The sequence below is a fragment of the Rousettus aegyptiacus genome, unplaced genomic scaffold, assembly GCF_014176215.1.
Source record: "Rousettus aegyptiacus isolate mRouAeg1 unplaced genomic scaffold, mRouAeg1.p scaffold_m13_p_2, whole genome shotgun sequence".
Taxonomy (NCBI): domain Eukaryota; kingdom Metazoa; phylum Chordata; class Mammalia; order Chiroptera; family Pteropodidae; genus Rousettus; species Rousettus aegyptiacus.
In genome coordinates, this window is record NW_023416295.1 from 162,549,733 (window position 1) to 162,573,069 (window position 23,337).

General features: G+C 39.2%; 1 protein-coding gene across 3 annotated transcripts in view; it reads right to left on the reverse strand.

Moving 5' to 3' along the window:
* IGF1 (insulin like growth factor 1) overlaps positions 1-23,337 on the reverse strand; it is a 71,552-nt gene that overhangs the window by 42,116 nt on the left and 6,099 nt on the right. The window lies entirely within an intron of this gene.

Sequence of the window (23,337 nt, forward strand, 5' to 3'; positions counted from 1 at the left end):
ATGAATGGAAACACAGCCACCAAGCAGTGCTCCACTTGGAGACAATTGGACCCCTGATAACTCTAGGACTAAATTAGACCTGAGAAAACACTGCTTTTCTGGACATCTCAATCTCTTTTACCGCCCCACCCCACCCCTGCCCGTTTGAAGACCAAAGCTATTCACCATCTAATTTGGAGATTATGGTTATTACTCTATGTGAGCAAATATAGATAGACACATTTACTTTTTTTTTCTTTTATACTCATTTGGTGACTTAAACAAGTTCTCTTGCTATTTTAAATGTCATTTTCTTAATATCTATATGCTGTTTGTCACCATTCTATTCTTCTATCTATGCAATGAATATTGATTTATTTTTTTTAATTCTAATAAGACTCCAATAATACCTTGGGTAGATTTTCTTTTGAAAATCTAAAGAAGGATCTTGGGTCATTTTCCCCCAAACTCTGTTATTTGCAAGATTTGAAATCTAGGAATACAGAATCATACAATTTTAGCCTTGTAGGAGGCTTCATGTGATCTTGTTACAGAAAGTGAGTATAATCATGTCAGAGGCAAGAAAGGGAAAGGAACTTGGCAAATTAGAAAGACCACTGGTGAGAAAATAAGCAACTGTCAAAATATACATTCTAATGTCATATCAAATGAGTCAGTTTCATATCTAGGATTTGATCAATGGTTCCCCATACCTAGTCTAACTTTTTATTCCCCAAACTCTTCTATGTACACCAACTGACTACTAGATAGGAATTGAGTTAACCAGTGGGGTTGTATCAACATCTGTGACTTCCTTATGGACTTTATCTTTAAGCATCAGAGACCCTTTGCTCTCCCTTCCAAGGAACACTTGAGAATTTTCTCGAACAAGTAATTAGAGAATTATCTAATGTTTTCTACTATTCTCTATCTAGCTCAATCACATAGAGTGGGTAATACATTTTCAGGAAGCCGGTGCTTCCAGAGTTTGAGATCTAGGTGCCAAGATATAGGCTCATGGCCATTTCCTTTTCTTAATACCTCAGGAATTATGGGCCTTCCCAGGACAAAACACTCCAATGTACCTGCAATGTCCCACTATGTATAGGAAAAGAGAGAGGTACAATGAATCTGACTCCAATAAGAACTGACATATCAAGCAATTTAAGTTGCCTCCCTTGGTTGGTTGGGATAAGAAAAGGAAAGACCAAGAGCCCAAAATAGTGAGGCTTCCTTGACACAAAGAATCTAAAACCAGTGACTCTAACAGTGGTTATGCAACAATGCATACTGTAGAAGACAAGAAGAAGAAAATGTGAAAAGATGAAGATAGGAGATTAAAGAGCAATATATTCTAACAGTTGGGAAGGGGAGAAAGTTTGGAGAATCTACTGTTTAGTTCCTCTCTCAGATGATTCCGGAATACAAGGGTCTCACTATTCCTTGTTCTCCCTTTGAACTGGCCATCTGTGTTTCCTGGCTAAACTCTAAGCATCTAAGACAGGAACTCTGTCAGTTTGGTTCAGCTCCGTATCCTGAGCACAAGCTACCAAGCCTGGCATATAATAGATGCTCAGTAAATATTTGAGAATTCGCTGATCATATTTTCACACTTAATTTTGCAGCAGAATCTGTGTAATATTGGTCTTGCTAATTAGATAATTGTAGGCCATTCCATATGCTTATTTGACATTCTTTCAGAAGTCATAGTGCTGTTTTACTGTTGTTATTGACTCTCTGAGCTTGGAGATAAGTGCTGTCAAATATTAGAAGTATACTTTTTAAAAAAACAAATAAGACATTCTCTTCCTATTGGCTAACCTCACTTATGCGAGAAAGAAATTTTCCAAGCCGGAAAACAATTGAGTCAAAGAAGGAAAGCTTGGGCTGGAATCTGTCAGAGCAGATTATCTAAAAGCATATCTTTCTTAGAGATTATCTGAGAGATATTTAAGCAGCAAAGCAATTTAAGGACATAGGTCCTAAAAAGAAAACAGCACCTGCCTTGCTGAGCAGTCTAGTCTGGAAACTGCTGGGTTAGCAACACGTTGCACCCTGTGAAAACTTGTGACTTCAATGTGAAAAAGAGATGTTTTAATTAACTTGGGTATTTTTGAGTCTCCCATAGCGAGCTGGAATTGGAATTTGGAGGTCGAGAAGCTGAGATCTTTATTGGGATAGAAGAAGCCTTTTCAGAAATCCTGGAACCCCATGGCACTTGGTGTCATACTTCATCCACGTGTGGCTATGTTTTTGCCTTTAGAAACACTGTTACCATTTGCATTCTTTTGCAGCCAAGCAGGGCTGAACCCGGAATGGCATTTGTGGTCTGTGACCCAGGCTTGTCCACACTGTGCTTTTCTAAACAGTTTTTTATGGGTTGTAGGTTTTCAGGAGCGGGAGCGTTCCCTGTGGGGCTCAAGATTTCTTGGCTTTTTGTTTCAAATTAGGAACAATGATCTTAAAAGAGGCGTGGTGGGGTTAGGGGGCATTTCTTCAGGCCTCAACCAGTAGATTCTGATACTCAAGACAACTCAGGCAATGAGCACTTTCTACATGCAAAGCATTGTCCCAATATCTGGGGATGTAAAAGAGCATTTGATGCCTATTTTGGCCTGAGAAAGTCTGCAAATGAGCACATACTTAACACTACTGTAAGTTAGATTGGAAACATCACTGTAAGTTCAAATAAAGAGGAGTCTAAATAGGGAAAGATAAATTCTTACTCATGGAATTGGAAGAGGTCTCACTAAGGAAGGAATATATTAACTTGATCTTAGAGATTACCCAGCATTTTCATGGCTAGGGAAGAGGGGATGAAAAAATAAGGCAAAGACTAAGTAAGGCTCCTAGGGGTAGTGTGCAAATGTCATGGACACTGGAGTCAGCTGCCTAAGTTAAGACCCTGTTTTTGTCCCACTTAGAAGCTTTGTGCCTTTAGGCATGTTACATACTTCTTTGTGCCTCAGTGGCCTCACCTGTAAAGTGAGGATAATGTTTCTACACACTTTAGAGATTTGTCATGAGGATTAAAAGAGTCAATACATATTAGTGCTTAAAACAGTATCATGTATAGTATCATGTATATAAAAGCTCAGAAAGTGCTAGCTATTATTATTCTTTAATATGAATGTTGTAACCTACATCTTTGGGTTTATCTTGCACTACCCTCCACTAGCCTATTACCTGAACAATTGGCTGTATGGCTCATGTACGTGTAGACATGTCTTATTCTTTGCTGTCCATGTGCTTTTCTATTAAGTTTGTTTCTCAACCCAGAAATTCTCCACCTATCAAAATCCTATCCATTCAAAGCCTATTTGAAATGCCAGAGATGATTTCCTTACCAATGTGAGGAACCTGATTACACTTAGTAGGTATCATGGCAAATTTATGGGAGCTTCTTTTCTGAAACTTGCCATTAACCAAGGCTACTACTGACCCTCTGGAGTGATTCATGTGGTCTGGGGGATGTCACGGTTCTCCCACTCTTCTCCCTAGAGGGGAGTGCATGCACCAGGGAGAGGAGATTCATCCTTCTGTTATTTCTAGATTTCCCTCAAAGATCACAGCATCACAGAAGGAACAAGACAACGCTGGTCACCTGTGTGTGCCAATGTTTCACTTAACCAAATCTAAAGGCCACTGCCATCTTTGCGAATAAGCCAGGACTCAGAGTTCATCATGCCCCCAAGAACATTCTGGGAATGGGGTGAAGGGTTAAAGAAATTCAAATTAGTAGTTGATAATTGGTCATGGGGATGGGGAACACAGCATAGGGAATGCAGTTAGCATTAGTATGGTGGAGGGCTAGGGGAGGAAGGGAGCAAATGGGGGGATCGTTTTACGAAGCATATAGATGTCTAACCAATGTACTGTATATTTGAAACTAATTTAAATAAATAAATTTTTTTAATGAAAAAAAGGGGCTTATTTCCTCAATTTTGAGAAAATTGATTGAGCCAGAGGAATGATCCAACATGGATGAAGGATTTCTCATCCAGAGGTCAACTGAGTCAGAGGCCAATACTGGCTATAGAGTCAGGCTGTTGGATAGAACCCCAAATATTTGAAATGGAAATGCAAAGATGAATGGAAAGAAGCCTGTCTTATTTTTGTCTACCTATCAGTATGAGAACAAATCGATAATCTCAGGCTCATGTCTCCACATCCCACTTTGTCAGAGTCCACTGTTAATGCAGCGCCTGGCAGAGAGGCTCAGAATCAGACATGCTCCTTCCCACTCAGCCCTCTCAGGCCCAGAGAATCTTGGCTGGCAGTGTGGGAGAAGGGGAGTAAGGGAGGACATGGCCCTATCCACCATGTCATTCCTGAATTTTGATTAAAGGGGAAAATATTGCCTCTGTAATTCTTGATTTCAAGATCCAAATGTATTTTGACTTTGAAGAAGAATGAAGGCCTCAGGTTTCATGGGAATGATCCTGCTCAGAACTTTTGCCTCAAAACCTAAAGCTGCTCAGCTTCCCAGTAGTTGAATGCGCAGCAAGTGCAGTTAGCAAAGTGACATTGCTATGACTGTGAGTTGCACAACAGCATGATATCAGCCTTCTGATGGGAGCTGGGCTGTTGAGCAATGCCACTTGGAAGAGAGAGGTCACACATAGAAACCTGTCCAACAGTTCTAAGAATTTTATATCTTTAAAAATATTCAATATATTTCTTTATGTTTTGGGACCAGGGCTTTCCAAGTCCCTGATTAATATGATTTTTTTTTTTTCCCAGAAATCTCCCCTGAATCTCAGGTCAAGCAATGAATTTCCAGTTGACAAGCTAAGTTCATTTTAAAATAAACCACAGCGAGACCAGAATAGGGCATTTAAAGTGGGTGAGAAATTTCACGGAAAGGTCCCTGCTCATTGTATACGACCTCCCTTCCTAATTACTTCTACCACGGCCTCTTCCTTAATGCTAAGTCTGGGGTAGCTGAAATCAAGAGCATCCATAAAGCAAGGGTAGACTCAGGTAAGGTTTTCCATCCTCTCATCCTAGCAGGGGGGAGACATGCATTCAAGTACATTCCATGAAGCCTAGTACTGGGCTGAGGCCCCCTGCTGCTTCATCCACAAACCCTCATCCCAGGATAAACCTAGCAGACACCTTGGATGGGAAGCTGATGTTTCTCTCCCTGGCCCTAGGAAGAGATGAATCATGAACATGAGCAGTGGCCAAGGAGTTGGCTAAGCAGACCTAAAGAGTTGGGATCCTTCTAGATGATGCCCCCTATAGAAGGAAAGGAAAACGGCTGTATATCCGACAACTGCTCAGTAGCAACAGCCCCTGGGATGTGATCCTCCCTCTACCCGATCTTTCCCTTCCGTCATTATGCTCGCTTCTAACTTGTGTTTGCTAAGGATCCACATGTACATAGTTATTTGGTAAAGAATCTCCTTCGTAAAAAGGAGAATTTTGTAATAGGGCATGGTGTGCCATTTGAGGAGACTCACCCCTTTTGAATGCTTGACAATTTTTCTACTTAAAGAAAGGGGTGTGTGTTTGTGTGTGTGTGTGTGTGTGTGTGTGTGTGTGTGTGTGTGTGTGTGTATTTTCTAATATAAAAGGTAAGGAGCAATGCCAAGGAGCTGATGATGTATGAACAAAAGACTAAAAACTGAATTCTAAACTTAAATGTCTTCATTTAGGAGGAATCAGAGAAAACACCTCAGGGAAGACAAGGTATCAAATCTATTAGCAAGTAACAATATTTTGTCAGGAGTTTTTCCCTCACTTTTGTTCATCTACAGACTTTCAGCTAGCATTAATCCTCTAATCAAAAGGGAACAAATCTATTTATAATTGACATAAATGATAGTCCTATTTATAGTTCTCTTCGGCGTTCCATGTTTCTCTGCGGGAGATTTTCCCTGAAACAAAAGCCTACTTTTTGAAGCAGTTGTGTTCTAGGGACAGTCTTGAGCATTTCTGTTGCCCAAGAGAGGTATTTAATTAACCTCTTATCCCTACTCATGGATACTAGAATATAGGAAACACTGACCAATAATACAGATACTCCTATTTTGCCTTGTAATTTCAGTTCACAAGAAGCATACATGACCCAAAAATGAATGGCAGGCCCCAGTCGCCACAGGAAGGTGCACGAATGCCATCTTGGCAATAATACCACTTGCAGTTTCAGAGCATACCCTGCCCTAGTACTCCTTCAATTCAAAAAATGCCTCAAATTATCTCTAGAAACTTGTAGCTGGCCTTGACTCCCTGAGAATTTTGTGATGACTCCATAGGTATTATCTCACCTGATACTCAGAAAAACCCCTTTTGGGAGGTAGGGCAGGGATGGTTGCACCCATTTTACAAGCAACAGAATTGCCCAAAGGCACCCAGCTTATAACCCACAAAGCCAAGTGTCCTCAGGGTGCTCAGGTCTCCTCGCCTCATTTTCAGAGGTCCTTCTGATACCTAACATTGTCTCTTTGCTAACAAAATAAATATTATTCAAATATACTCAATCCAACTCACTGTTGAGTATCTGTTTAATTTGGAGAAAAATCTCTGTTTTGAGGCATCCTTGTGCTAAAAGAAAAGGTACCAATGATACCCGCATTCTCTGCGTCAGATCCCATCTGGACTGGGGGGCATCAGGCAGGAGGGGAATCGCATGACTCCAGGCAGGATTTGGATGTGAACTTGAACTTGAGTTGGAAAGAGTAGCCTGGCATCTTCACAAAAGGAGAGATCCTTCATGAGCTTTCCATCGACTCAAAGCAACCTGTTCATTCAGTATTTCTGGCCTCTCTCAAGTGGCAGAGTACATCTCTACCTCTACCTCGTCAAGGACTCAGGCAGAGAGAAGGTACATGAAGGTGGCAAATCCCACCTCACTTTTAAACTTCAATGGAAACCTCACAAGGCTGTATTTAGGGAGGGGAGAATGAAAATTCTTGGTGTTTATTCAGAAATTCAGTAAAGATGTTTTGAGATCTGTCATGTCTAAGAGGAATAGAAAAAAAATGCCATTTTTACATATTATTATTTATTTTAATGCTGTCAGTTCCCTTTGATGATAATTTCTGCTTATGTATAAAGGTCACATTCCTAACCAGGCAGGCTTGGATGTCATGCTTTGTGAACACTAGGTGCGTGCCCATTAACACTAGTGAGTTATCGCCACTGGCGTTGTTACCTCAGCTTTCTCTTGATTTCTAGAACTATCTTGAGTACATGATAGTCCACAAACCATTGCTGAATTGAATTACATTTTAGAAGAGTGACTTTCTTCTTTTTAGCCCATATTTTACAACTGGTCATTTGATCAAAATCCATTTAGTTAAACACATTTCTGGAGCCACTGAATTTGGACTCTATAACCTTGCAACTTGTTGACAGCTGTTCTGCCAGGGCAAACAAGGGGGGAGAGCTCCTTTCTGGGCATTCTGTACCTTTAGAAATGGACACTTTTGAATCCAGAGTGCAGAGCTCTTTCTGTTTCATTTTTTCCAAAGTATTGGCACTCTCCCTGGCTCTGGCTCAATTCGCTATTTCAGTGGGGCCCCAGGAGTGGGGTTTCTCCTGTAATTCTGACACCAGTTGAGCATACTACAGGGTTTGCCGATGCTCCTTGTGAGACATGCAAGAGTGACTTAATCTGAAGATCACAGCCAGCTTCCAAGAAAAAGGATCATGTTCTGTTTACCTAAATTCCCTCAGTAGTTTCCTTTAGATACAGCATTTCTCACTCTCTACTTGAAAATGCCTAAAGTCCGACTCAGCCATGTCTGCAGTTCACATGAGTTACACTGACTTGTTATGGGCACACAAAGAAAAGTGGCTAACAATTAATTTTATGCAAACATCGACTGTACTACAGGGAATATGTGGGATTGAACAAGATTAATACAGTGGTCCTCATCTTTGAGGATGTTATAGGCAACCAGATGGTATAAAGAATGAACACTCACCAAAAATTACAATATAGAATAGATTATAAGTGTTGTGAGAATGACAGGATTGCTATTCAGAGGAAATAAAGTTGACATCTGGTAGAAGATTTTACAGAGGAGGTGACATTTGGGAGAGGAACAGAAAGAAAGTCTGGGAAAATAAAACATGTGGTAGTAATTCATCTAAGCTGGCTGTTGGAATATGTAGGGAACATTTATAAACTCAAATGTCCATCGGAACCAAGCATATCATATAAAAGAGTCAAGTGGGCCAGAGCAAGGAAATAGAGAATGGAGGGGATCTTGGTAATGCCAAAAACATGTTCCAGTCTAGAGGGGAGAGTCATTTAGTAAATACTGACAGATAATTCAAAGTTTTATAAAAGCACTGTATTTGCTAAACAAGATACTTCTGGAGATTGGATACGATTTACAGAGTGCCAGTTTGTGAGCTTCGCTGTGGGGACAGAAACATTAGGAAATACAATTGGAGTGTTACATAGAAGCCTTATATAAAATGCCTTATTGTCAAATTGGGAAGTTTGGATTCAATTTACTTAGCCATGGATGGTCACTGAAAGTTGTTTAGAAAAGGGATAAAGTGATTAGAACTGTGCTTTAGAAAGATTAATCTCATGGGTGGGATGGTTGGTGTCAAGCAACATTGGACGCAGAGCAATCACTGAGGAGGCTGTTGCAATAGTTTTGGTGAGTGATGAGGAGGTCCTAAATAGCGATGGGATTGGAAGGAGGGACACATGTGTAATCGTCTAGTGAATTGGTAACAGCTGTTCTGGATCTTGGTGCAAAACAACCTACAGTGCTACAACTCGCTTTGTCTGAAGAGTTGGGTTTGATGGTCTCCACTGTCCTAAACACTCTGAGTGATTGTGTAACTTTTCCATGTGTTGGCTGGGAACCTGGCATTTTCCTGCTTAACCAGGTCACTGACCAAAAACTCCACTTGCTCTTGAAGAAATATGCCTTTGATGATCTCTAAATTATTGACTGGTTTTTCAGAGTTGGGTTCTTCCTTCTCTAGCAGGACTTGATGTCTTTTAAATCTACCTGAGCTGTACACTTGTTATGTTTGAGAAGAGCTTTGAAAAATTCTTTAAAGATAAATTTTGTGTCTTATTCATACGAAACAGCAGTAGCTAGTCTAGTGCTTGGGTGATGGTATGAAGGCAATAAATGAGTGTCAAACTGAATGAAAGAGAAAGGTGTATGGTTAGTATCAAAGAGATCTAGCAATCTGGGGAAGGGGTACCGTGGGTCAATCTATGCTAAGGCCAGATGAGTATATAGATGAATAAAGTAAGCCTGTAAGACACTGTGGTGAGTTAGAGGAGAATGTATGTTGCCCAAAAGGCTCCGGACAATAGCTACCACTCAGGAATGCTGGTCGGCAAAGCTAAATCACCCAATTTTTGAAGAGAAGCTGTATGTAAATCTTGTTTTTATTTAAAATCTTTTGATTTTTATAATTTTAAAATAAAAAATACATTGAGTGGACCAAACGAACATGTTCGTGAGCCAGATTTGGGTGAAGTGGGAGTAGGTTATGGCATCATTTTGTGACATTTGCTCTGGAGAATTAACTTTATGAGGGTAGGGACCATGCTTTACTTCTTCCTTTCATCTTGAGTGTTTTGCTAACCAGAGGCACTCAATAAATGGTGTGAACTGGAATAATATAAGGGAGAAATATTTCTATCTGACTCAAACTTGGGGTTGTATGGTTTATATTTAATGGATCGTCACGCACCATTAAGAAACTCCTTGGAAGGCATAGCTTCATCCTCCCTTGGGTATTGCTTAACAGAGTAGGTGCCTACCTGACGATGCTATGATTAAATTGGTTAGTGCTACAATTTTACTTCCACACATTTCGCTAAAGCACTGAGCAAAAGTAATACAAGAAGAATGCTAATAAAGAAACATAAAATAATCTACATATCAAGTTAGAGTTCTTAAAGGATTTTAGAGATTCCCATGAAACAACAGTAGAGCTCTGAGAAAGTTCTTAGAAATTGTCTAGTCAACATTCTCTCAATGGGTAGAGTGCCAACGAGTCAGGAATAGTTATATTAAAATGCTGCAGATTAAGTCTAAACAAATGCTATATATAATTGTGAGCTAGGTCCAGTATCACTTTATCTTAGCATTGAATATAATCAGAAGGTAGCAGGTACATAAAGTTTTTAAAAAATGTATGTGAAAACTATATGAGTTATTTTTTTCCCCCTGGAAAATTGTAAAAAGAGACCACAATGATCCCACTTCAGAAGTGGGATGTCTTCGTTCATCTTAATATCACTATTCCAATGGAAACAAGTTTTGAGGCCTGTGGGACTAATCACCAAATTCATCAAGTTATTTAGTGGCATTGCTCTGGGAAAATCCAAGGTTCCCTAACTCCCCAGTTCAAAGCCCTTCCTTTTTTCCAGCGTCATACAAGGAACAGAAGTCACAAACTGACCCTCTGTCACTTTTACCTGTCCTGCTGTGGTATAACGTCTTTCTGAAGCCACGTCCTTTAGATGACTAGACCTTAATTAATAGGCGCAGGCTGGAGACTGTGTCAAATTCCAAAATGGGGCTAGTGAAGGCTTTCATCTGGGTAGTCTCTTTGAAAAACTGTTTTAAAGTTTACCCTTCGCCTTGCAATAGATGACAAAAACCCACTTTTCTTAGGTGAAAGCCATTTATCTTAAATCCCAATAGCAACCCTAATGGAACCAATCAAGGCAGAGTCATAAGAAATAATAGAACCCGGCTGAGCATGACAAAGGATGCAATTTGATATGAGTACAACACACATTTGTCCACTCAATGTAATTACAAAAAAATTTTTAAGGACTCTTACTTGGCTGTTTTTAAAAAATGTAACCATTGAAAAAGAAACTGGCAAGATCTTAAGGACTGGATCTCAGTTCCTGGCCCCAGTGATGGGCTTGGAAAGTGCAGCCGCAGCAATTAGGAGTTCCAGTTTCCAGTTCACAGAAGGTCAGGCCACGGGGTTATCCTTGGAGCCATTCTGTATTGCCTCTGAGGAAAGGCTCCACCACTTGGAGAGAATGGAGACTTGATACAGTTGAGTCAATATGTATATATATGTGGCATGTTCGGCCACAACAATCCTTTTCAAATCTTCCGTGAAAGTTCAGCCCTGATATTTTTATTCTCTCCCTTAACAGATGGAGTCACCGATTAACATGTACTTGTTATTTCCTATGATTCCCTAGACCAGGGCTCCTCAAACCCTAATGTGCAGACAAATACCCCGGATGTCTGGTTAAAATGCAGATCTTGTTTTTAATTAATCCAGAGGAGGACCCCCTAGTTGTGCATTTTTAACAAGCTCTCAGGTTGCTTTGAGTAGCAAGGCTTTGGACTTGTCTTTACATACCAAGCTATACTTTTACTATGTGACATTGGTATGTGCCCCTGAGAATGTTTGTGAATCAAACCAAATTTTCCCATTACAAACAAGAGATTGTTTTTTATTGCCTCAAAACACTTTCTATGGCCTTCAATAAAACTTAGTTTCTTCTAAGAGATAGACTTCTCTGTTCTTTATTATGGTTGCTGATTTTTATTGGATGGGGCATTTATATTGATTAAAAATCATTACATTGATTTTTATTAAAATCATTTATATTGATTGAAACCAGTCACCCACAGAATAAGTTTAAGACACTAAGTGATCAGTGTCTACTTCAGAACCAGCCAGAAATAAGTCCTGGATTTTTAGTTTATATTTCATGGTGTTTTTGTGCAATATTGCTGAACCCTCATCTGGCTTCTCTGGTAAGGATTTCCACAATTGCATGCAAAGCACTAGTAATCTATAGAAATGCCAGCCAGATCATGGCATTAATACCTTTTACAAATCTTATGATTCATATGACTCAGGGCCCACAGATTATCTTAAGGTAAGTGTGAAATAATGTCCATTGTATGAGTACCATTGATCTCCTCAGGGTCTGTCCCCAAACATCTGTCCCATAGTGGGAGACGAGAATCAGCTGAAAAGAAGAAATCTTTGGAAAGCCAAAAACATCTCTACATCAAACTGAGAGAGTGGAATTATAAGATGAATGCAATTAGCTGGCAGTTGCGTCCACGCTGAAAACATAATCATCCCTGTAATAAGGAACATTTGCTGTGCTTGACAAACTCACAGTGAAATAGCTGGATCCATAGGAAGGAACATGCTGAAAATGGTTTCAATATGATCCTGTTTTTTCACTCAATACCCATTGATTGAGGGTGTCCAGCCAAAAACAATGAGAAAATGAGCCAACAATAGTCTTACCCTTTGACCATATTATATATAGTTGCAGCTGTAATGTGTTATATGTTTCAGGAATAGCAAAGCATCCATATGGAACAAATATTTGGCAGTATGGCAGCTGATGAAACCAGGAAAAATTAGACAAATTATCAATCGCTTGCTCCCAAATTACCCAAAAAAGAAATTAGATCCATTTTCAGTAGCTTTGCTTTCAAATTTCTTCATTCTATGAGTCACCACTACCTTCTGCCAAACTAAATATGTCTATGAACGGCTGGAAACTTTAATGGAAAGAAATATAAAACTCAAAATACGTAGGAAAATTAAGCTTCTTCATGGAAGACCTTCATGGAAGACTAGCAGCAAGTCAGGAATATGTAGAGACAAATAATGCATCGACAATACCTTTTGTTTTGGGTGGCTTCTGAGTTAACACGATATACAAAAATGCATAAACTCATTAACCAACTGACATGGCTTCAAATTAAAATTATCTTAAAAAATTAGCTCATTACTTTTTTCTTTTTCTAAGCTTCCAATCCACCAAACTACTAAAGTTTATGGAGATCCATAGTCCTACAGTCAAGTTGATTAGATTTGATTCAATGAGTGGCAGAAATTGGAAAAAAGTTTTTATGAATGGTTAAATGCTTGAGCTTTCAAAGACTATTCTGATGCGTTACACCAGAAAAACATAACATAGCAGTTCGTTCTAAGCTTATGGACCATGGTTGCTGGTGCTACCTTCATGTGAGTTTTAAGGTTATGTTTAAAGCGTTCCGCTGGGCAAAGACTTCTAGACTGAGAATGAGGTGACTGTACTGCAGCCCTGGCTTTCCCAGCAGCATGCTTGGTGACCTCATGCATATCATGTTTTATCTGGACATTGCCTTCCTCATCTGGGAAGTGAGAGCACTAGACCAGATTGCTCTATATGATTCTATCTAGCTCTCCAATTCTTCAATTATGCTTTGGCAAACAGAAAGAGAACAATACTTTCAGCATTCTCTGAAGACTGGTGCTCTAGCTGTTATACCTGCTTTGGGGCTAATTTGTCAGGGATGTACCATTTGCTGCATGCCTTCCCTTGACTACCCTGCTCCTTTTAGTGTGAATACCTCAGCTTAAATAAGATAGAGAAATTGCATGGGGGTTCTGTTTTCATAGCCATTTCTATAGGTGGAATCTATTTATGAGGCCTCCTATGGTAGGTAGCCCTCGAAAACTCTCTGTTGACTGAAAAGAGCTTACCGTTGAGCTTGAAGATGTTTCACTGGGGCAGCAGTGGAGGGGTCCCAGCAGATGACACCTCAAATAGACCTTTTTCATCTGTACCTTCAATCTCAGATACACAATGGTGGGAGTAGCAAATGGAAAGTAGTGGGGTATATTCTGGGGACTGGTAGAAGAAAATGGCTTTTGGAATGAGTTTTTCAACATCAAGTTAAGGAGTTTTAATAAATGCCCACCACCGGATGCTATAAAGGACAGGGGGAAAAAAAAAAAAAGAAGAATTTTAACTTAGTCTCTTTTTCTGAAAGTGCTCAAAATAGAGAGGTTGAAAATTCACAACAGCAGTAACCAGCATTTGATTTTGTGGTTCAAAAGTGTCTTTGCTGTGTCAAATGTTGTGTCTCTGGAAACTATTGGGTGTGAAGCTTCTGGGATAGAACCACATGGTCACTGGTCCACATGGTGATAGAACTCACAATTTGATTGCATCAAAGTCATGCTTAAACAAGAAAAGGTGAATTCCTCTAAGTCAGGCTGTGATAAGGAAGCAGTTTGGATGGGCAGCCTAAGAGTGCAAATTTTTCTGATTAGCGAGTACATTCCTTCCGCTGAATGCTGCTTTTTGAGGTTAGGCAGAAATCACCAATAGCTGACATGAGAGAATAGAAATCTTTTGCCTACATGTGTGATACCTCAGTGACTACCTAACCACCTCATGGAGACAAACTCTTCATGCAAGCTCACTCAGTGTGGGAAAGTGATAGGCTCCATCTTTTTTCTCCTTCCTTCAATGAGGAAATAAGCAGTAATAACTGAGTGAGCATTCTGAAGATCCATTAATTAACTCTCGTGTGGTCTAAATGTAAAGTGGTTCATGAATAAGAGATACCAACACGCTTTTCTTTTGCATTAAGAAGGCTGAAAAGATATACTGTCAAATTAACTTATTTAGATTGTAATCATTGCAGAATCATTGAACTAATGGGTCAATTACATTAAATAGTTGAAGTCAATCCACCAAACTAGTTTTGATTCAATCCATTAATAATGACATATTTGGATGGCACTTTCAGTTTCCAAAGGTCTTCTATAATTGAGCCTGAAAACAACTCTAAGGTGTAATATTTTTACTCCCATTTAATTATCCAGGAATGTAAGACCCAAGGATATTAAGTGACTTCTCCAAGGTCATAGAGCTGTTAAGCAGAGATCTGGGCGAGACCCAAACACAGAACTTCTTCTTCTCCCTTTTTAAAAGAATTAATTAGTTAATTAATTTTTTATGGTGACATTGGTTAATGAAATCCAATAAGTTTCAGCTCTACACTTTAACAGTAAGGAACGCATTATGTTTATACCGTGTGTTCACCTTCCATAGTTAGATTTCTTTCTGTCACCACATATTTGGCTCGCTTTACCTCATCTATGTCTTCCTTTCCTCCCTCACCCCTACCCTTTGGTAACCACTAGTCTATTGTCCATGACCATGAGTCTCTGCCAGACATGGAACTTCTGATTCCCAAAGTAATACTTCATTGATCTCCCTTTCTGCTTTCTGATGGGGCTGTTTATGAGCAATAAAATGATTGCCATCATACTCAGATAGGAAATACACAGGAAGGGAGGGGAAAAGTTATGGCCACTACCTCTGAGCCAGGCTTTTTCACTCGCAAGGAGTTGAAAGCTTATTTATTATACGACCAAGAAGGGACTGGCCATGAACAGTGAGGTCACAAAGATAACTAGCTTCTTGTTCATTTGCTCCAGGTGGTAATAATCAAACCTCTAAGTCTACAGTGTTGCTCTACACCGTTTCTGCCTCCCTCCACTGCTGTTACCAATGCATGTGAATTCCGAAGCTATAAGACAAAAGAGAGGGACTATAAACATCTTTTACATAACCTGTAGGAAGAGCTTTTTATCTTCAGGAAAAAAGCTTTCAAAACTACAACACTCTTCTCATCACTTACACGGGACAGTGGCCCACAGCTTCCTGATTAATCGGCGACTGATAATTAGTTTTTTGTGTTACTTTCACTCATGGCTTCCCATATCTTTAGTCTATTCTCTTTGGAGACTTGTCTAGTCCAGTAACTCTTGATGAGGGGTGATTTTTTCCCCCCTCTCCCTCAGGGAAAAGTTGATAATGTCTGCAGGCATTTTTTGATCATCTGGACTGGGAGGAGGGGCCTACTGGCACCTATAAGACAGAAGCCAGGCATGGTGCAAAACAGTCCACACTGCACAGGACAGCCTCCCACCCCCAGCAAAAATAACCTGTCCTCGAATGTCAATAGTGCTGAGGTTGAGAAACTTGCCAATGGCACTGTTGGGGGAGGTGAGTGAGAGAGTAGGGAAATGGATTAAAAAGGGGCTGGGATGGGGGCAGGGAGAAAGGAGATGGGAGGGGGCTGAAATTTACAGTGTCCTCAAATCATTTGAATCTATAATTCTAACTCTTGGTGCTCCTTTCCCCAGTTTCGTAGATAATCAAGAGTTGGCTGCATGTGGGTTGGCTCAGCGCAGGCTTTCTTAATCACTCCCCTCTGATGAAAGACCCATTTCATCAGGGTAAATAGCACAGAGGTGGTGCCATCTTCCCAGCAATATTCACAGAACTGACTCTGACTAACACATTTTGAAAGCTTAAGAAGACCCCTCCAACAGCCTCTTTAGTACCTCATAAAGGCCACAGATGAAAGAAGAAAGTCTGAAGAGATTCATAGGGTACTTGCTTGGAAGTCTGCAAAAAAATCAGGTGTAAATTTCTTTTGGCTTGGGGCTGTCAGAGAAATCTCCAGAAAAAAAAAGCTGGTCCAACAACTCGTTAGACTGTTTCAGATTTTCCAGGAGCACAACTTTGCTAAGTCATTCCAAAGCAGTTTTACCCAAGTTGACATTGGAGAGAGTGACCAAAGAGTCAGGATAATATAATATACAATAATAGTCTAAATTATGACCTTAAGTGGACTTGGAATGCTCAAAGCACATCTGAAGGCTCTGAGCATTGTATAATAAACAGGCAGGGAATCACTTCAGTTTGTGCAGATTCCTACAGCAAGGGAACAAAAGTGTTAACTTAAGTGTCAGACGAGTTTAGTAAAATGAGAGAGCCACCAAGACCTGTCTTCATTTGGGTGAGCTTGATTGGAGACCTCTCCTGGTCATTTTACTTTACCAGGTAACTTTGACATAGGCATGTTCATTCTGCTAAAGGAAGAATACTGAAGTGAAATTAGAAAACAGAATCAACAATATCTCTTTCTACCTTTGCCACTAGTTAGCAGTGTGACTTTGGATATGTCACTTCTTGATGAATTCTGCTCTTTTGTTTGATTAGATTATTATTCAAGGGCTTCTAAGTTTGTAGCAATTTTCAGTTTTACTCCCTTTGAACAATGAGGTAGCTTTGAGTGGCAGATATTAGAGAGATGTATACTAAATAGTCAGGTGCTTGGGTGTCCTCCCAGGGTCTTTGCCATGCATTTATTTATTCGTTTGTTTGTTTGTTTTGGTATGGAATGTAAACAATTTTTAATTTCAAAGACTGTGTGATTTCTGCTTGTTGCATGATTTCCTTTTGTGTCTGTGCTGCTGATGATCAAGTATTGCAAAGCCATTAATTACCTTCGGTCAAATGCAAAGGGCCACGTGCAAAAGTCTGGCCAATTGCATAAAGCAATATGCCAGATGTAAAGTAAGTGAAGGGTTTTTCTTGGTATTTAAGGTTCAGCAAAAAAGTAAGAGGGCAGCCATGCCAAGAATGAAAAGCTAGAGCTTGCCAAGTGCTTCTTTAAGTGGCTTTAGCCAATGTGAGACTAAACAATGCATTAAATAGGCATACAGCTTACTTTGGTTAAGGAACTGCACATCAAATAACAGCTCTTTGCTATGTTTTAAACATGATCTCGCATATAGATAGAGACAAACAAAATGCTGTGTTGTCATCTCCTTCGTCTAACAGCTAATAAGGCCAGGGAGTTTGAACTTTCCAAGCAACCAAAAGTAATGCTTTGTGATGTAAGAGTCTTCTGGTGTTTCACGAAGAGGTGTAGGATGGAACTCTGCCAGGGCAGCAGATCAGTGAAAAACGATTTTTTGCCACCATGGTTGTCAAAGACGTCTGGCTGCAAAAGAGAGCAAAGGCTTTGTAGTCTGTTGTTGAGAACAATGAGAAATCTCCTTGGGAGCGATCTTGTGCCTGTTTTTAGTGTGTCTGATTCTTTGATCTGGGCTGGGAAATCAGAAAGAAGGCTGCTAGAGGGATGAGGTGGGCTCTTAACAGAGTTCCTGAAGAATGCTGGTGTGATACATGATGTCTGGACAAGGTATATGGAGAACCAGAGAATCTGAAGAACACCCAAACTCTCTGTTAGGTCCAAAATGTCTAGCCTCCTAGCCCCCAGAGAGACGAGACATTCTAATACCAATGGTCTTCAAACAACTGGATGAGTGATATCTCCACAGTAGAAGAAGCCTTGCGTCCAAACCCCTGGCTGCTCCCACCACTCCTTTCATGGTCAAATTAGGGAAGTCTCATTTTGCCTGGTACACTATCTAGATTATGGTACCTTTTCCTTTAACCTCTCTAGTAACAATTGAAAAAAGATCTTTGTCCAAATAAAGAGCCCTTCTTCAGTAAATCTTTGAGAAAAAACAACAGAACTAATAGCTGCAAGATAGGAAAATTTGAGGTTTGGTGACACAGTAAGAAGAAAACTCAAAGTTGTCTGGGGAGGTGCTCTCTGAGGTGAACTGTAGCATCCTGTCAGAGTAAGGAGGTCCAAGAATCCAGTCTGTGAAGGCTCTCAAAAAGCAGTGGTCTCTCATCAAAGACTTTTCTTGTGCACCCTGAAGAAATTCTATTTGTATTTCTTAAATTTTTCTAGAAGGTGACATCACATAGATATCTCTCTCATGCCTCTGTTCAAAGAAGTGTTCAAAAAACGGAGTCACCTAGGGGTTTCTGCTCCTTATTTCTTAGAAGAGGACTTGGATTTTGGAAGCATCTTCCTGCGCTACAATAGTTCAGGCCTCTAAACAATGTGAAGGGCCAGATGAAGATGCTTCCTTTGTCCGATGAAATAATAATTCCTGCCATTCAAGATGGGTAAAGACAAGGTGAGAGAGCTGATACAAGTAGATTTTGAAAAAGTAAATCTACTAGGCAAACATAAGACATTCTTCTTGTTAGTGACCCTACTATATAACTATTACTACTAACAACAGGTTTTATAAGCTGCCCCTAAGGAGAAAAAATGAGTGTATAATAAATTGGCTGTTCAGATACCTCAACCTTTGCAATAAACTCTGAAACTAATCCCAGAAGAGAATAAATAAGTATAATAGCTAACATGTGTATTATGCTTACCGTGTGCCAGGCAGTATTCTAAGTTAATATGTTCTAATATTTTTAACTCATGTAATCCTAACACCAGTTCTATGAGGCAGGTTCCCTTTTAAAGATGAGGAACTGGAGAACAAAGAGATCAAGTAACTCGTTCAAGATCATGCCCCCCCCCCCCTGCCCCTGCCCACCACCACCACCACCACACACACGCAAAGTTACAGAGCCGAGATTCAAACCCTGGATTCTAAGCAATGGAGGATATGTTCTTGATTCTTGGTCTTGAACCCTTCACTCTCCTGCTTCTTATAATTCTTTATCACAGAGGAAATGGCCTTGAAAGCATTAAAATGTCAGAAAAATACAAATTATTTTCTAATTTTGCATAGAAATAATCACTTTCTCAGTGGCCCCTTGGTCCTCTTGAAACTATTTAAAGAGTAGGAGCTAGTACTTGGAGTCAATGTAAAAGCTCATTATTTGTCTTTAAGACTATCTATGGTCTATTAGCTTAGTGGTGCTAGTGAGGTCAGGTCTATAAGGTCAAACCCCACATGTGCCATTTAGTTTCAAAGAGAAAAGCTTTTCTACAGCCAGTGACTGTACCCCTAACTGACCAGGTATCATACAAATGCATGGCTGGTGGTCTAAGAGGTACCAAGCCAAAAAACGCCAAAGGAGCAACTCAAATCCAGCCCTACTCAAAGCAGTGCTAATAATAGTGGGTTATTATCTTTGAATGCCCCAAATTGTACAGTCTCTTCTTTAATTGGAAATGCAGTATTAATAGGCTTGGAAAAGGCTTTTGGTCAAGATACAAAAGGCTATAGATTCTTATTCGTCCCCTTTAATAAAGGACAGCTAAAAACTGACCTACTCACTTGTCCTCCTGTCCAAAATAGTGACAAAATGTAAAGATGAAAACTTTATAACACAAAATTTTAAAATGGCAATCTGTTTTCATGAGGTGTCTGCTCCTTTGGCCAGATGACCTATGCATATTTCATCATGATGGGCTTCAACCCAACTTAAAACAAAACAAAGAAACTGGCTCCTCTTTCTTTAAGTAAGTATAATCTCCTATCTTTGGGGACTGACAGAAACTATGTAAAGAAAATAAAGAGATTAAAAGTTTTTTGGTCACTACTTAAATCAAAGGTTCTCCTTTCTTGAACAGCACCAAGTGCTGTCAGCTACAACCTAGACTATGAGTCTGTTAAAGTTAGAAGAGGTCATTTACTTTAACAAAATCTCCTTGTTTTATAGACAAAAGCATTTCAGCCCAGGAAGTTTAAATGTTTGCCAAAGTCATATAGCTAATGAATGACAGGTCTGGGAGCAGTTTTCCGAGCACTATATTTCAAATGAAAGGAGCTTGAATTAATAGTAATAACCTAGATCTAGGAAGGTTGTTTCAATCAATAACAATGAAATTCATTGCAAAGTTTCACTTAAACTCTACAAACAGTATGTTTTAACACACAAAGAATGCCATTTGTTTATTCAAGCCTGTTTTTAATAACTACGCATTGGAAGTACGTTTTATAAAAGCTATAAATCTAGAATAGCCAAAAGGGTATCCAACTTTCTTTTCTAATTGATTTACTTCTCCTTTTTCCCAGACCGCCGAGGTAAGCATATACAATTTATTTAAGAGATTGTTTATAGACTCTTAAAACTAAAAAGGACCCCAGAAACTTGCTTTTCTTTGGTTGCCTTTAATTGAAACCATCCAAGATGGCTGGTTGTCTGTCAATATTTTAAGTATCTCCAAGGAAAGAAATTCCACAAGCCCTTGAGGCGCATATTAAAATGGTTAATGGCTGTCAAAAATTATATCAATAGCAAACTTACTTCTATTTCACTTGAAGCTCTTTTCCTCTTGTAGTTTTATACAAACGAGGTAAAACAAGCCACTCTTTGTGAGGGCCCCATCAATCTAGAAAGATAATAGCTCACTCTTTCCCAATGTTCATCTCTATGATGCCACCATTTTTCGCATAGGATAGTGAGCTCACAAGACTGGTTGATATGCTCTCTTACTATAATGCATAGGAAAGAATCGGTAATTAGATCTTCATTGGAACTTTCATTTCATAAAATATCTGGGATATCTGCACTAATTATGGAGGAACTGTTTCACTTTTGTTGGAATGATGCTCACAAAACAGATATCTAGAAATAATAAGCATAATAGACCATTTTATTCAGTTTAGGGCTAAAAAACCCACTTTCCTTGTTAAACATTCTGGCCCAACAACAAAGGTAGATATTGAGGCAATTTTCTTTTAGGTGTTTGCATTTCAAACTAAGATTGGAAAATGCCTTTCGCTATTTAAAAAAAATCCATACTTCAAAATAGATTTCAAGAAGCTTAAAATAAAAGACACAGCCACCTTAAAACTTTGAAAATAAGAGTGAAAATAATAATAAGAGTCAAATGACAAGGGTTAGAGGTGGAAAAGACTCTTTTCTTCTAATAAGTATTTCAAAAGCTGTATATGCTTAGAGCTGACTTCTCCACACACAGTAAATCTCTGAGGGAAAAGAGGAAACTCAATAAAATTTGTTGACAACAGTTAATGCCTATAAGAATAATTGGCTCAGACACAAAACAGACCATCAATGTTTTGTTAAGCTTGTAGTTATATTATATTCAGTAAAAAAACAAACACACAGTTTTATCAAATAGCTTGGTAAATATGAAATGAGAAGAATCGCCCAAAGTAGTTGACAAATTTAATTCTTGATGAGTCTGAAGGCGAAGAATGTAAACTAGTAATTCCATTTCATTCCACTGGATTCAATTTAATTTAATTCTATCAGTCAAACAATCAAATATGAGCCACTATTATAGCAGCCAGGCATTGAGTTAGGTACTGAGATTTAATGGTGAATAAATATGGCCCTTGGCATCAAGGAGCCCATTGAGAGGCTAGATCCTGGCTAGGTGATTTCAAAAGTGGGACCCAAAAATTCAGGAAAAGCATAAAAACTACATAAATACTATTATCTACTCTTCTGTGATTATTTTTCTCTTATGACAGTTGACAACACTAATGTGCTTTTTTTTTTTTTACCTTCTAATTAGCAACTAGACTGCCAGTTCCTTGAAGACAAAGTCGATCTCTCATTCATTTCTAGGCATCTCATTGATGACTAGTATAGTATAGTACATGTAGCAAATGTTCCATCAGTGTTTTGAATTAAAAACATTTTAAGGGGCTAACTTCTCTTGGGCAAAAATGATTGTACAGTTGACTAGAAAGTTAACAGGAATACTTTTGTGCATGAGGGTCTATGTCAGGAAAGAATTACATAAGTTATGGAATTCTGTAAGACAAAACTTATGAAACATAAACTCTCAATGACAATACTGACAGTAATAATACACAATTTATAAAACCCCGTCTTATTCAAAGTCATATTCTAAACATCAAGAGTTGCCATATATAACTGTGCCCTTTTCAATTTAAAAGCATTTGCTTAACTTTGATTACTGCAGTAACAGAATAAAATAACCCTTTTAGTGCCTTGAAGTTGGTTTCCATCACAGTTGTCCAATACTCTCAAGTGTCATTGTGAACATATATATGTATCGTATTGTTACTTGGGACCAAATCATTCTTTCCATTCTCTCTTTTACCATCTAAGGCAAACATCTTGGCACAGAAGGGTCCAGTTCTCATGTACTATGCATGAAAATCCTGAAGCATATTTTGTTGAACAAGAAAATTCAAACCGGCATATAACAGAAGATACTGTGGGTTTGACAATCACCTAGTGAACTGGATCACAGGACATTGCACAAATGGATTATCAAGGCAACAAATATCCTCTTGGGCAACAAATATCCTCTTGGGCATAATTATTCATTTCTTAAATGTGGATCAGTAGCAGCACAGTAAAGAATAATGACAACCCATTGTTAACTGATGTCGATGTGACACATTTGCCTTTCGCAGGATATTTTAAAGGTAAAACAAGTCTGCTATTTGAAAAGAACCTGCCCGATGAACTCATTCAGCTGCACTGCTACTGAGAACTGGATAGGATTGCCTTATTGCCAGAAAAATACATGAGTTCGTTCGATTAAAGCACTGTCTAGAAACAGTGGGAATTCGCCCATTCAGATAGTAGAAAACATGTCTCGTTCTCTGTCACTAGTTGTTGCCAAATCTATGATGAGTACAGATCATCAGTTCCCTTTTCAGCCTTTTCCTTCCTATCCCCCCATACCCTTCCCAGACTGCTATACATAGACCCCTGCCACAGTCACACACACACACACACACACACACACACACGCATGCACGCACGCACACACACACACCACCTTCCCTGGGAAGAAGATGAGAGAGACTTGAAGTGTGTGAGTCATCACAGAAGCTATTCAAAACTTAGTGGGTAACTGAGGTAAGCTGTCTACACTTGAGTGATATGAACCTCTAAGAATGATTCATGCTCACTGAAGACCTGAGCGTCAGTTTCCTGGAACTCTCTAAAATTCCAAAGAATTATACAGAATGAGCATCTGGCTTTAAGTCTTTCACCGTTCTGTA